The 15291-nt window shown below is 38.3% G+C and overlaps 1 protein-coding gene across 1 annotated transcript in view; it reads left to right on the top strand.

Moving 5' to 3' along the window:
• Positions 1–14426, top strand: part of UBE2G1 (ubiquitin conjugating enzyme E2 G1) — a 103813-nt gene extending 89387 nt beyond the window's left edge. The window contains exon 6 of the mRNA XM_030861713.3: positions 11426–14426. The gene's annotated coding sequence lies outside the window, so the exon portion shown is untranslated. The remainder of the gene's footprint in view (positions 1–11425) is intronic.
• The last annotated feature ends 865 nt before the right edge of the window (positions 14427–15291 follow it).

The raw sequence follows: 15291 nt of genomic DNA, 5'->3' as shown, positions 1-15291 counted from the left end.
CCCCATCCTTTTTTCATATTCCCAATTCTTTGTTTACCATTGCTTTTCTTCATAATTTCATCAAGTTTGTATTCCTAAACAACATATTCCACGTTTTTGAACTGAATATATGTGAAATTATAATGTATGCATTCTTTTGTGACTTTTAGCTCATCATTATATTCTTGAAATTGGTCTTTGTTATGTGCAGTTATATTTCTTCTGTTTTCACTGTTTAGTATTTCATTAGATAAATTACTCTTGATTCTCATTGCATTATTTCTCTATTTTGGGAGGGGTTCTTTTGTTTGTTTTGCTTTTTTGTTGTTTTGTTTTGTTTTTGCTTGGTGTTTTTGTTTGTTTGTTCTTTTGGGTTTTTTTGGCCATGCCTCCTGGCTTGCAGGATCTTAGTTCCCCAATCAGGGATTGAACCTGGGCCCAGGGCAGTGAAAGCACAGAGTCCTAACCACTGGACCACCAGGGAATTCCCCTATTTTGCTCTGTTTTTGCTATTACAGAGAATGTGGCTATCCTTGTTTCTTGTTGCAGAGATACTACAAAAGTTTCTTGGGGGCTTCCCTGGTGGCGCAGTGGTTGAGAGTCCACCTGCCGATGCAGGGGACACGGGTTCGTGGCCTGGTCTGGGAAGATCCCACATGCCGCGGAGCGGCTGGGCCCGTGAGTCATGGCCTCTGAGCTTGCGCATCCGGAGCCTGTGCTCGGCAACGGGAGAGGCCACAACAGTGAGAGGCCTGCGTACGGCAAAAAATAAAAATTAAAAAAAAAAAAAGTTTCTTGCGTGTATACCTAGGGGTGGCATTAAGTTAAAGGTATATGCACACCACTTTGAGTAGATAATGCCAAATTGTCTTCCAAAATGTTGCATCTATTTATACTCCTTTTGGCAAGGACAAGGATTCCATTTGTTCCATATTCTCTTTAACATTTGATATTATCAGAGTTCTTCAAAGTTTGTTTTCCCAAAGTTTTTGATCTGGTGTAAAATGATATGTCATTATGGACTTAATGTGTGTTGCCTTAGTTACCAATGCAATTGCGTATTGTAACATGTGTTTGACCATTGACACTTCCTCTGTGAAATGCTTATTCTGGTCTTTCCTGTTTTTCAGTAAGGTTATTGATTTGTATCCTTGTCAGTTCACTTTTTCCATGGTGTCTTTGGATGAACAAGGTGCTTAATTTTAATGCAGTTTAATTTTTTAGTTCTTTCCTGTATGCATTTTACTTTTTGTGTCTTAGTTTCTTCCCTGCCATCAGAAAGCTACTATTGTATACTGTCTTCTAAAAGTTATTATGGTTTTGCCTTTCACAAATGTGTTGAATTCACTGAAATTGGTTGATGTATGGTATGAGTTGGAGTTCAACTTTACCCTTTGATTCCCCCTAATATATAACTGTTGACTGCATCATTTATTTACAAGTCCATCCTTTCACCACTGATATGTAGTGTTGGTTATGTTGTAAAACTACATTCCAGGTATGTGTTGATCTGTTTCTGACCTTTCTAGGTTTCCTTAGTTGGCTTGTCTATCCTTGAACTGGTATCACAGTGTCTTAATTTTTATTTATGATTTTTATGATTAAACGTATCAAATGCAAAGGTAAATCAGAAGTTAAGCTAAAGTCTACCCACTTTTCATTCTGTTTTCATGTTTGATTATCTCTAAGTTTCTGAAAAGACTCATATCTACTTTTAGATCTTGTTATAATAACCTAAAATGCTGAAAATTAACTTTACTTCTCTTTGTTCCCAACAGATATAGCAATAACCTTGCAGTCTTCAAATTATTTCTGTTTTGTTTATTTTTGCTAACAGTCCTGTCCTGATTTCATTATCATTACATCTAATACCTCCCACATGTCTAGTCAGTGATCCTCATCTTTTCTTTTGACTCTTGCTTTCCACCACCTTAGGTCAAGTTCTTGTTACTAGTTGAACATCTTTTGTGTCGGCCTGCACTTCATCCTAGATATTTGTCCTGGATACAACTGCCATGTTAGTCTTCACGAAGCTCAGCTCATTTATTGCATTGGTTCTTTTATGGGTCGGACAATATCTTAGGAACAACAAGCACTTCAGGGCTTGTTTTCCTTACCCATACTATTTTCCAGTCAGAAAAGAGCTTGGCGACAACAACGAATTGAGAGGAAGGAAATAATAGGTTGAAGCCTAAGCTTATGTGTGATTTTACCTTATAAACAGTACTTTATAAATTTAGGAAATAATCAAGAGTTTTTTTTACCTTGATAGTATATTGCAAATAAAATAAATAAGTACGAATGAAGTGTCACAAACTAATTTTGTAAGGGATTATATATTCTTTGTTGGTGGGATTAGAGTTAATTTATACTTGATCATAACATACACGTCTTTAAAGTATACTTATCAAGATTAAGGTTCATGTAAAAAGAAGATGGAGGCAAATAATAATGTTGAATCAAAATACCTCCTTGCATAGAATAGGTTAATTGAAAAACAGTATAATATACTGTTAATGATGAAACTAAACTGAGAACTTACAATTAAAGGTGTAGGAAGCAATAACTGGAAATCTTGGCAAACAGGTCAGCACTGCTTACACATCCTTCTTTAAAGTTGCAAGTCCTACATATAAATTCATTCGTGCATTGTAATGGCTGTGCACTGTTGTAGAGGATGTGTGTGGCAGCTGGACATTAGATAGGACAGAATTTTGAATTAAATTAATGCTCTAATATTTTAATGGTTAATTTTAGTTACTATTCCTAACTTATTGTGTTACTATTAAGCTCAGGCTTCTGTGTAAAAAATTATAGTCTTTGAACTGTGTGTTTTTCATCGGTAAGAACTGAGTAAACGATTTTGCATTTTGTTTTCAGTCTGAAGCTCATCCTCATCATGAGGATCCTTTGGCCCACCTATGGCCAAAGACAAACATTCTTTGGGAAACATTGATTAATAAGTAATTAAGGGGAGTTTCCTGGTGGTATAGTGGTTAAGATTTCACTGCCGTGGCACAGGTTCAATTCCTGGTTGGGGAACTGAGATCCCACAAGCTGTGTGGTGCCGCCAAAAAAACAAACAAACAAAAAAGTAATTAAAGCAGACGTACTTAAATAGCATTCAGGGACCCAGTCTTGTCTATTGTATGTTGATTAACAATTACTAGTAGCTTCCCTCTTATGCTCGTATAGTCCCCCTCTTTCTGAAATGTATCTTGTCATTCATTCAACTCAAATACTCGACCCATTTCCCGTGCCAAGGGTCTGGAATGTGTGTTCTGTTTCTTTTGCCACTTGAGATGAGGTCCATTTCAAATTTCCCTTCTTTCATGAAGTTATTGCTCTTCATCCCCAAGCAAATTCTTCCCTTTCTGAAGTACTGTAGCACCTAGAGTCTTAACTTTTAGCCATTTATGAATTTGTCTTACTGCTCTTGTTACATGTGATATGATGCAGTTGGGAAATAATGCCTCAGTAATACCCAATTCCAGTCATCTGTTTGGATTGCACTAAAAGTGAAATCATTTGAAAATTAAATTAAGAAATCACATCAGACTCCATGACTTAACTAATACCTTCTATAAAAGGGCCTATGTTTTCCTCATCTACCTAATGCACAGAACAAGGTAAGCTGTAGGGTTGAGGTGCCCACATAATCTTTATTTTTTATTATTATTATTTTTTATAAAGTTATTTATTTTTACTTATTTATTTTTGGCTGCGTTGGGTCTTCGTTGTTGCGCGTGGGCTTTCTCTAGTTGCAGCAAGTGGGGGCTACTCTTCGTTGTGCGCGGTCTTCTCATTGCGGTGGCTTCTCTTGTTGCGGAGCACGGGCTCTAGGCATGTGGGCTTCAGTAGTTGTGGCACGCGGGCTCAGTAGTTTTGGCGCACAGGCTTAGTTGCTTCGCGGCATGTGGGATCTTCCCGGATCAGGGCTCGAACCTGTGTCCCCTGTGTTGGCAGGTGGATTCTTAACCACTGCGCCACCAGGGAAGCCCCACATAATCTAAATGTCTCTGTCATTACATGATTTTTATGCCCATGGCTATACTGTAGAAACCTGTTGCTTTGTGGCAGATTTAGCGAGCTCTAGTCTATCACTCAAACTCTTCTTTTTTTTTTTTTTTTTTGCGGTACGCGGGCTTCTCACTGCTGCGGCCTCTCCTGTTGCGGAGCACAGGCTCCAGACATGCAGGCCCAGCGGCCATGGCCCACGGGCCCAGCCGCTCTGCGGCATGTGGGATCCTCCCGGACCGGGGCACGAACCCGTGTCCCCTGCATCGGCAGGCGGATTCCCAACCACTGCGCCACCAGGGAAGCCCTCAAACTCTTCTTAAAGACTTGCTTTTTTCATGCACTTTCTGAATATCCTCAGTCTCTGTAGTCTTGTGATAGGATGATGTGAAATAAAACCCACAAGAAGCACTTGAAAAATGTACATTCTATTTGGGTTGAATGAAAAGTAAATTTAATTTAGTATTTTTTAATGATGTAATTTTTTACATCAAAATCTATAACTTATATAATTTTCTTTTAACTGGAAGCATTAGTGTTGATGTACTTGATCCAGATTTTCTTTATTTTACTTTTATTGTGGTAAACACACAACCTAAATATACCCTCTTAACAATTTTTATGTGTACAGTATTGTTAACTATATGCACATTGTTGTACAGTATATCTCTAGAGCTTTTTCATTTTGCACGACTGAAACTTCTCTACCCCTTGAACAACAACTCTCCATTCCTCCTCTCCTCAGGCCTTGGCAACCACCACTTTATGTTTCTATCAGTGTGACTACTTTAGATACCTCATATAAGTGTAATCATGTAGTATCTGTGTCTCCTGTATAAAGGTTATTAATAATTAATAACCATATCCTTTTTCTAATTCAGGTGTGGGATGGGATGAAGAGAGAGGAGATAGGGAGAAACAAATCCTCCCTTTCCCATAGATCAGCAGCATGGCCACATTCTATACCACTAGACAAAAGGACTTTGGTCTTTTGGTTCTGTATCAAGGCTAGAGGGATTGTATTAATTCTCTGTTGCTGTGTTACAAATTACCTAAAATTCAGTGACTTAAAACAGCATTTCTTTTTTTTTTTAAGTGTCATTTTATTTTATTTAATTAATTGATTAATTAATTAATTAATGCTGTGTTGGGTTTCTGTGCGAGGGCTTTCTCTAGTTGTGGCCAGCGGGGGCCACTCTTCATCACGGTGCGCGGGCCTCTCACTATCGCGGCCTTTCTTGTTGCAGAGCACAGGCTCCAGACGTGCAGGCTCAGTAGTTGTGGCTCACGGGCCTAGTTGCTCTGTGGCATGTGGGGTCCTCCCAGACCGGGGCTCGAACCCGTGTCCCCTGCATTATCAGGCAGATTCTCAACCACTGCGCCACCAGGGAAGCCCTAAAACAGCATTTCTTATCTCATGGTTACCATAGGCCAGGGTTCCATGTATGACTTGGTTGACTCTTCTGGCTCTGGGCTCCTTATAATGCTGCAGTCAAGGTGTTGGTTGGCACTGCAGCCATCTCAGGGCTCAGCTGTGGTGGGTGGATCTGCTTCCAAGTTCAGTCAACTGGTTTTTGTCAGGTTTCTATTCCTTATAGGCCATTGACTGAGTCCTAAGTTTTTTGTCACATGGGCCTCTTCATAGGTCAACTCACAACTTGCTGGTTGGCTTCATCAGGGAATAAGTAAGATGATAAGAGAAGATAAGCTATGGGTGTAGTGGATGTTACTGTCTCTGTCCAGAGGGAAATAATCATATCCCAGCCTGCTGGGCATGTTGCCTACTGATAACTCATAGCTGAGTTGCTTTCTAGGAGTGTTGCCCTTAGCTAAAAGAGATCACTTGCCCAAGTTAGTCCCCTTCCCCAGAGGCCACTTGCATCCAAGGACTAGTTGGTTTGGGTAAGGGATGGGTTGATACAAAGGCTTGGACTTTTTTCTCAATTTGGGAATTATCTGAAGGGCCATTCCAGTGTGGGATTGACTGAAGCCTTTATTTCAACTGCCCCCCTCAGTTCATCTTCTTCTGCTTAGATCTATTTCCCTCACTCTTGTTTTTGGAAGCACTTCCCAGTAAACAAATACCTGTCTGAGAATCTGTTTCGTAGATAACCTCACCCAGGATAGTAGGCATTGTGTAACCCAGCACAGTTAGATAGAAGATTTTCTGCCTTACCTCGTTGCATATGTGTACGCATGAATCTAGAGTCATTTCTCACAAATAGAAGTATATGTGGCTCCATGTATACGGCTTCTGTTCCTCCTAGGTGGCCATATTTTCTTCATGGCTTATTTGAGACCACATTTGGAGTATGTGATTATCACAATAGGACCACATCCTTGATGGGTTTCATATTCAGATCATTTAAGGATTAGCCTCCACATCTCACCCGTATCTCCTTAAAATTAGGGCTCCTTAAACGTTGAGGCTTTCTGATCTCTTGTGTTACAGTAAGATTATGAAGAAAAGTGCAGACTCTACTGAACCTGCTTCAAGGATGCATCCACCTCACTCCCACTAATACAGGTGATCTATAGTGATCTTGTTGACTGAGGTAAGGAGGAGACTAAGCTATCTCCAGTAAATTTTAAAACATAAGACAGATAGGAAAAACAAATATCAGAACAAAATACAGGAGAATATCAAGGTAGAGAAGGATTTATTAGGCACCAGTAACACCCATAAAAGGAAAAAATTTGATAAATTTGGCTGTATCAAAACCAAAAACTTAAATATTATGACAAGACAAAGTAAACAAATATAAGCGGCAAACTGGGAAAAATTTTCTGTAAATCTAATATTCAGGATTTCTATCTAGAATCTACAGACTTTTGCAAAGCAATAAGAAAAATATCAGCACAAAGGACAATGATATGAATAGATAATAAATAGAAGCAAAAAGAAAGATGATTGTTGTTATACATGCAAAAATTAATTCAGCTGTATTTGTAAGCAGAAATACGAAGTTACAGGGGATGACATCAAATCCATCAGGTTGTCAAAAACCAAAATGTGCAAGAAACCCAAGTGTTGGTGAAGATTTCGGGAAGTGGTGTACCTGAAATACTGGTATGAGTGAAGTTGTTCTGTCAACATTGGAGAGCAATTTGGTAATATCTACTCAATTTGAAAACACGTATCCTGCGATTTAGGTGTATAGGTTAGAGAAACTCCAGCACATGTGTACAGAGAGACATGATACAAGGATATTGCTTGCAGTATTGTGTGTAATTTTTAAAAGGCCTATCAGAATTGATCAGTTACTATTAATATCAGTTACAATATTCTATTGTATCAGCTAAAATACCTAATGTAGACTTAGTAATATATAATCACATGGTTAAATCTCAACACAAATCTTTTTTTTTTTTTTTTTTTTGTGGTATGCGGGCCTCTCACTGTTGTGGCCTCTCCCGTCGCAGAGCACAGGCTCCGGACGCGCAGGCCCAGCGGCCATGGCTCACGGGCCCAGCCGCTCCGCGGCATGTGGGATCTTCCCAGACCGGGGCACGAACCCGTGTCCCTTGCATCGGCAGGCGGACTCTCAACCACTGCGCCACCAGGGAAGCCCTCAACACAAATCTTGAGTAGGAAAAGCAATTTGCAAAAAAAAGTATGATATCATTTATGTAAATTATAAAGTAAAACCAACTATATTTTATTCTATCATAGTTATCCGATAGAATAAACGTTTTTTTAAAAAGAAAGGACTAGAAGAAATATATAAAATTCTTAAAATTTGTAGTACTACTTAACTTTAGGGAGGAAGAGAGGGACCTGGGAAACAAAGGGGCTTTGCCCTGTTTTTTTTTTTAAACTGTCAATCTTCCAGCACATTTGCCTCACCTTCTTCCCTCTCCACAGAAAACTAACGTAATAAGGAAACCAGGGGCTGCCTGTTTGCCACATCCAAAGGCTTAATTTTAGTTTAGTGGGTTTTTTTTGGCTGCACCATGAGGCGTGTGTGATCTTAGTTCGCCCGACCAGGGATTGAACCTGTGCCCCCTGCAGTGGAAGTGGGGAGTGTTAACCACTGGACCGCCAGGGAAGTCCCTTAGTTTTGATTTTTAATCTCTGTAGCAATTGAATTGAATTGACTATTGATCTCCCTTCTAGAAACATCTTCTCTAACCCATAAATATCATGGCTCTATTTTGGTTCCTTCTGAATTTGACTGCTACCTTTATAGTTGCAGCTATATATAAGGGAAAGTAAATCTCTTTTCCATCTCAGCTCCCCAGTTCTGCTATCAGAAGTAAACACTGTTTAATCTTTCAGAAATCTTACTCTCCCCCTAACACACATGTACACACAAGTGTGATTTTGTGTCTGTGTTTATAACATAAATGTATACATAGCATACACTCTGTACTTTCCATTTAACATTGTCTTGATATTTTACTAGCTCAATAATGTATATCTGCTTCCCTTTTAACAGTTGCATGTTATTAAGGATTAAGATTTATATCTTGAAATGAGAGGTAACACCAAGAACAGCTGACCCTGAGCTCATTTCTTGTTAATGAATATTTACAAAGGCACTGTTTTCTTGGGAAAGAAGGGGCTCTGTAGGAGTACCATAGACATTATCCAGGCCATTAGAGAGCTGTTCACCTAGCCAGTTAGACCAGGCATAAAAAAGGTTAAACCACTCGCAGAGCTCTAGTGGGAGTAGAAACACGGTGCAGCTTTGAGAAAGTATGACTGATACTGAATGGTTAGGACAGAGGTTAGACGTAGGGCTGCGGGTGAGATTAGAAGTCTCTAGAGTAGAGATGACCATTCATTTGGTATAGAGAGCAGTACATACTAGGGCCAAAGACAGCATCTTGCACAATTTCCACATTTAGGGGACAGAAACATGTGGGCTGCCTGGTCACAAGGAGGAGAGCTAGGAGAGTGAGGTATTACCGACCTCAGAAAGGAAGTGTGTGGATGGTCACCAGTGCATGACATAAGGAAAAGAAAAAGAATAGTTCAGTTTGGGGGAAAAACAGATGGATTGGTGATAAGGGGGAGAGTTGTTGTTTAGTAAGTAGTATATTTGGTGGCAGTGTAGAATGAATTGGAACTTTTGGAATCATCTGTGTGAAAGATAATGGGGAAAACTTCCTTGATATACTAAGCTATTTAACTCATGGACTGCTTTCACTTAAGAATGGTTGAGCTTATTGGGACACTTACCCTTGAATGACGAATTACTTTCAATATTGTCTTTAACATCAAAAAGTGTTAAAAAAAAGTGTTTTTTTTTTTTGGAAATCACGCTTGTCTGCTTTTTATTTTTTTAGGCCTTTTAGAAAGATTAAATTGTGTAGCCACATGGAAAACTAATGATTTGATTCTAGTTTTAGAAATAAATGGAACAAGACACTTTCCAACTAAACCATCTCCAGATTTGTAGGTTAGAAATCAAGAATAATGAAGTGTAAGTTTGAGGCAAAAAATAGATACTTAAGTTATTTTGTAAAGACATACAGTTGATATAATTTCCATTAATATAAAAATGGTGTGATTTTTTAACAAAGTCACACAACAGAAGATTTATTTTAAACCAGAAATGGGATATGCTTACAAATTGTAAATGACTGTTTTAGGTCAGCACCGTTTATTTGAGTGTTATGCAGGTAATTCAGTTTCACATTTCTCTTTCTAGAGAAAAGAACAACAAACTTGCTTTTTCTGTACCAAGGCCTTTTGTCTGTTTAGAATATATTTTATTTAAAGGCGGGGCGGGGGGAATAGATTTTTCTTTTCCTGCTGAAGAAGAAGCTAAAGCTATTTAAAGCTGGGACCTTCCTAACTACTAAAAGGCTCAAATACCTGATTTTAGGTAGTTAATGACTTTCTATAGTCAGTCCTCTCTGGAGTATTTTTCTTTAAAACCTCACATGGAAACAGGTTTTAAATGGTTCTTTTGTGACCCTGAAATTTCTTGTTCATATCATAAGGGAATGATTACTGAATGCCCGAGCTCTATACCCAGTTCTTTTTCAGCCCTGAGAGGTTAACTGGGCAGGGGTAAATTTGGGTGTGATATGTAGTCTTTGGAAAAACACTTAAGTAACATAACCTAAAAGTTACAGTCCTATTCATAATGATTTCTCATGAGTATCAGTCTATGTCTTTAGATTTTCTAATAAAACGTGTGCACATATGTGTATCTGTGTGCAAACAATAGAACCTGATTGCTGGTGAAGGTGGTATATTCATATTTGGTGGATTCAGTGCTTTGCTGGGGACCATTTACATTGATTGGTATGAGCCCTTTGGAGAGAAATTTAGCAGTCATTCTACTTCTCAGGAGCTGTCTTAGGGAGGTAGTCTAAATTCAGGAAATAGGCACATGTTCGGCCATAGATAAGCCCACAGCTTTCTTCTTGCCCACATCAGACCTCTGGTATGGTTGAATTCGGGTGATTGTAATATTGATAAATTCATTCGGGGATTTAGAAGACACACTGAACTTTTCACACATCTGGTGTGAGTTAAATATTTGCCATGGCTCTAAGTACATTTGGCTTCATTGTTAGGAGTTTAAAATTATATCCCTTGGATTCCCAGTCATCTTCTATTAGACTTCTTTGTGACCAGCATTGGCTTGGCAGGTGATACAGACTTCAGTGTTTCTGGAGTACTTGATCCGATGTAATAGTAATAGGTATTCTCCTCCCCTGCTCCCGCTACATACTCAAAGGACACATTCATATAATAAAAGCTCTGAAAAGTCCAATCATTTAATTAGACTTTTTTAAATTTAATTGAAACTAGTGTTTTTTTCTAACCTTTTGAACAGGAAACTCTGCCACTTATTAATTAGCTCTGTGACCTTGTCTCTCTTTTCTCTGTAAAATGGGGGAAACCCCTTCATATGGTGATTATGAGCATTACATGAGATAAGTTTGTATAGCACTTTGTATACTGCTTGGCACATAATAAGCACTCGATAAGGTGGTAGTTGTTTTTATTTAGCTGTGGTTCTTCTAGTCGAATTGAACACATGAGATTAGCAGATACAAAACAATAGGGAACTCTAATTGGGAGAGGTCAGTTGTCAGAGGCTTCACGGATAATATAGGTTTGGACTGAACCTAGAGAAATCTAAGTTAAAGCTTAGTAATAGAACTTTCTTCACTGATGGAAATAATCTATATTTGCATTGTCCAACATGGTAGTCAGTAGACATACTGAGCACTCGATATGTGGGTAGTGTGACTGAGGAACTAAATTTAAAATTTTATTAACAATTATTTGAATTTAAAATGAAATGGTTGTATGTGGCTATCATATTGGAAAAGCACAAAAGTGAGCTTAAAGTGAAATGAAAAATTTGTTTCCCAAGAAATGGAATACAAATAAAAATTTCTAATCAATCAATTCTTTTGTAATTTATAAAATCATTATATAATGCTGTTTGCTTTCTTGTAGGTCTCCAATTGAGAAACATGGCACTGTTTTTCCTGCACTCTACCCACCTATTGCTGGACTTCTGTTGTAACAAGTTGGCAAACACTGGCTGGAACTGGGCTGCAATAAAACATGCCAGTATCAATGCTGACAAGAGCCTAACAAGTGCCAACTTACAGATGATTACGCATTTTGAATTCTAATGAACTGTTTTAACCTTCAGGAAGAATTGTAAAGACCTGTACATAGCACAACATGATCCGGATAATATATATACTGTTCATGTACATCCACAAACACACCTTGTACCAAATAATGCTTTCTTGTAGTAGAATAAGAATCGTGTAAATTCTAAAAGATTTTAGCAGGTGTTCTTTCCCTATTCATTGTTTCTTATCAGTTTTAAAAGACTCCTTAAAGCATGTCAGATAAAAAGCAATTAGGATTAAAAGTTTCCATTTAATTTCCTTTAAACCATTGAGGCTTCATTAAACTCTTTTCACTTACTAAACTTTGTATCTTCTTTGTTTTGACACACTCCCCTTTGCTTTTGTCTCTTCTGTCTGCCAGGATCATTTAGTTCGAATACTGAAACACTCAATAAGCAACTACTTGATTTTTAATGATGACTTCAGAGGAATGGTCATCACTAGGTGCTTCATCCCTTTTGTATTATACTTGCACCCATCTCTTGGATTGGATATAGCAATAACATTTTTTTCATTGTTGAGAGCTCTTGAATTCAGTCATTATCCCCAAGAACTAAAAAGAGTTGGTTCTGAATTCAATTCAGATTTAAAATGATTGAAATTTACCCCAAACAATACAAAATTCTGATTTGGTTTTATTTTTGCCCTCAGTTACCTAATGTGAAGGTTGGATGAATAAAGCATGCACAGCTGCAGGCTTTCTACTTAATTTCTGGGTTTGCTATTAAAAATGCTGTTTACCCACACACCCTTCTCCTTAGCTCTTCATATTTCTTTGCCTCTATCCTCTATACTGCAGATTTTTCTCACCTATTGTACAAAGAAATTGCGATGTATATTTTCATGTAATTTGATTTTGGAATTCTGTCACCTTATGTAGTGAGTTCTTCCAAAATATAATTTTTTTCCAATAATTGTCAAGTTGTTGGCTTTTATTGTATTGAATGAAGGTTATAATACTGAGTGCCAGAGAAGTGCAGTTTAGAAAAATCTCAGGTTGTTTCCTTATGCAAACAAATTTAATACTTGAAAATCACATGGCCATGGCAGTATATGTATTGGGTTCTGTATAGATTCTTACGTGAATCCCAAAGCATTACAGGGATGTAAAGGCTTTGTTATTTGACATATACAGATTTTGCCACTGACATACTGCACTTGGATTTTTATTACTGTTTGAGCATAAGTATATTTCATATCATAAGTTTTCAAAAATAATTTCAGGAAATGTAAAATGAGCATGTGCAGTGTTAAAGGTGTGCCCAGGTTCCTCTGTGTTTGGTGTGAGGCTGGGACTTGGAGGTAGTCTTTGGCATATAAGGGATAGAACTTGAGACAGTACCTGATGGGACATGGTGATTAATTGTGAGAATCAGTGAGAATTGGTGCATCTCTGCTCTGGGGGGTTTGGAGAAATGCTTGGGCAGAAGAATGAAAGGATTCCTGCAAGGAGCCAGTCCTTTATGAACTTGCATGTCTTTTAAAGCAGAAGTAAAATAATTGAGGATGTAGTCACAGTAGAGAGTGATTTTTCTAAATGTCAGTCTCTTCTTCACTCTGAAGCATTAAAAAAGCCCATAAATGTGTAATGGCTGAATGTGAAATTGTTTGATTCATTGCAGCCCAATTTTCTTCGAGAACTTGGCGTGTGACTTTACTTTTTCAAAGACTCTGTAAACACTGTTGCCCCAAAGTGCCAGCAGTACTGCATGCCTACCTGGGACTTTGAATGCAATCCCTTTTTATTCTTAAATCAGAAATTGTTCACATGGTGCTTGCTTGTGGCAAGATGGAGTCTGAATTTTGTTCTCCTATTGCTGTAATTCTGCTAGCAATCTCTTGAGTTAAAACCTGGGATTTGACTCTTCAGAGAGGAGCAAATGACCTAGTAACTCAGGGACAACTATTCTTGAACTTTAAGTGCCACATTAATGCAGTTACTTTGGTGTAACCATGTGTTCTTTAGGGCTAGATCATGGGGGGTAGAAGGAGAGCCAGGAATGAGTGCATGTCTCATGACACCCCTTTCCACCTGGTGCCCTGAGTGTGCTACATATGGAAACACAGGCCTCGAGAGATGTTTTGGCTTCTTTTCCTCTGTCAGAGGTGTCATCTGTGCCTTTCCCAGTGTTCATCTGACTGTGAATCTAAATGCCTCTACATTTGATATTAAACCACACTCAAGTGACACTGATCCAGGTGGCTTTTGTCCCAGCAGTGCCTCATCATTAGTGTGAGTCTTGTCTGCTTTAGGAAAAGGATTTTTCTCCCTGACCTCGTGCCAACCATCAACAACACCTGCATAGTCTTATGGATTGTAGAACCGTTGCCTGTTTCCTAAATTTATTCCAAGTTCTTGTAAAGGCTTATCGATTTCAGTCTGTGCTCATAATAGGATAGATGATCTCAGTGGCTTTCTGGCCTCTTGTGAGTTTAAAATCCAAATGAGGTTGGTTTTCTTGTCATTACAAGGTAATATTTTTGTGAGGTTATTCCACTAGTTCTGTGATTACTTGGGTGTCATAGTGTCTTTAATGGCCTTCATTCTTGGTTGTGAAATTTTATTTTATATGCTCATTCACCCTCTACAAATCTCCCCGTTTGGGGTTGTGGTGCCTGTGTATCTTTGCCTGTCTGGTCCCCAGTTGGTGGAATTACCTTTTGTGTACTGCCACTTCTCAGCATCTTTGAAATTTGACATAATGTTGCTTCATTCCAGTTTTTTGTTTGTTTGTTTTTTTTTTAGTTCTGTAATTTGTTGATTGTATTTAACTATGTGAGTTCTGTTGTGATGTTTACTGTATTGTAAAGCACCTCGATCATGTGATGGGTGCTCTATAAATCAATAAATGATGACTTAGAGGCTGTATCATGAGCTATTTTGGTTTCAGGATGCAGGTCTCCAAAGCAAGTTATGGGATTCTTTCTATATAAACAGCACATGATAGCAAAGGGTCCACAGGGGAATCTAGATAAAAAAATTTTAAAACCTTATTTAAAGGAGGAACCAGAGGGTAGGAAGTTCACTTTACTTCCAACCTGATATAACGGTCTTAAAATTTCCAGTACGCAGCCAACCACCATTCTTAATCAGAATTTCGTGCATGCTGATTTAGAACCTTATATAAAATAAAATGAGCACATGTTAGAGCATTATTTGGGATTTTGTCTTTGGCCTAGACTGGTTCTACCATGAAGATAAGCCAAAAGGTGAAGAACCCAGTCTCAAACGTCAACTGGAAGAGAACACAGGCACCACCTCAATCCCCACCTTCCCTCCTCTAAACAGATGGGCAAACTTGGCCCCAATACCTGCCCAGTACCACTCAGTAAGTTACTGGCAAATGCAGCAAGAACTGAGTACTTTTTTCCCCCTTAACAATTTTTTTCCTTTTTCTGGAGGACTGCAAACCACAACAGGATTCAGGATGTAAATATTCAGCTTTTCACCCTGCATCTTTATATATAGTTTATATGGATTTACAGTGTTAGGTGTTGAAAGCTTGTCTGTCTTGATAGAAGTTGCCACTGGTTTTAAGGCCTCTTCCTTACAAACTCCGAGAAAAGAACATGGAGCCTAATTTCTTAATCACAAGAAGAAAATCCTCCTTGAGAGCAGTTTGGGGAAAATGGGGGCTCAGTTTTCAGGGTTTAATTTTTCTGAAAAATATATTTGAA

The sequence above is a fragment of the Globicephala melas genome, chromosome 20, assembly GCF_963455315.2.
Source record: "Globicephala melas chromosome 20, mGloMel1.2, whole genome shotgun sequence".
Classification (NCBI taxonomy): Eukaryota; Metazoa; Chordata; class Mammalia; order Artiodactyla; family Delphinidae; genus Globicephala; species Globicephala melas.
The sequence above is the reverse complement of the archived record's forward strand: the minus strand, read 5'-3'. Positions and strand labels throughout refer to the sequence as shown.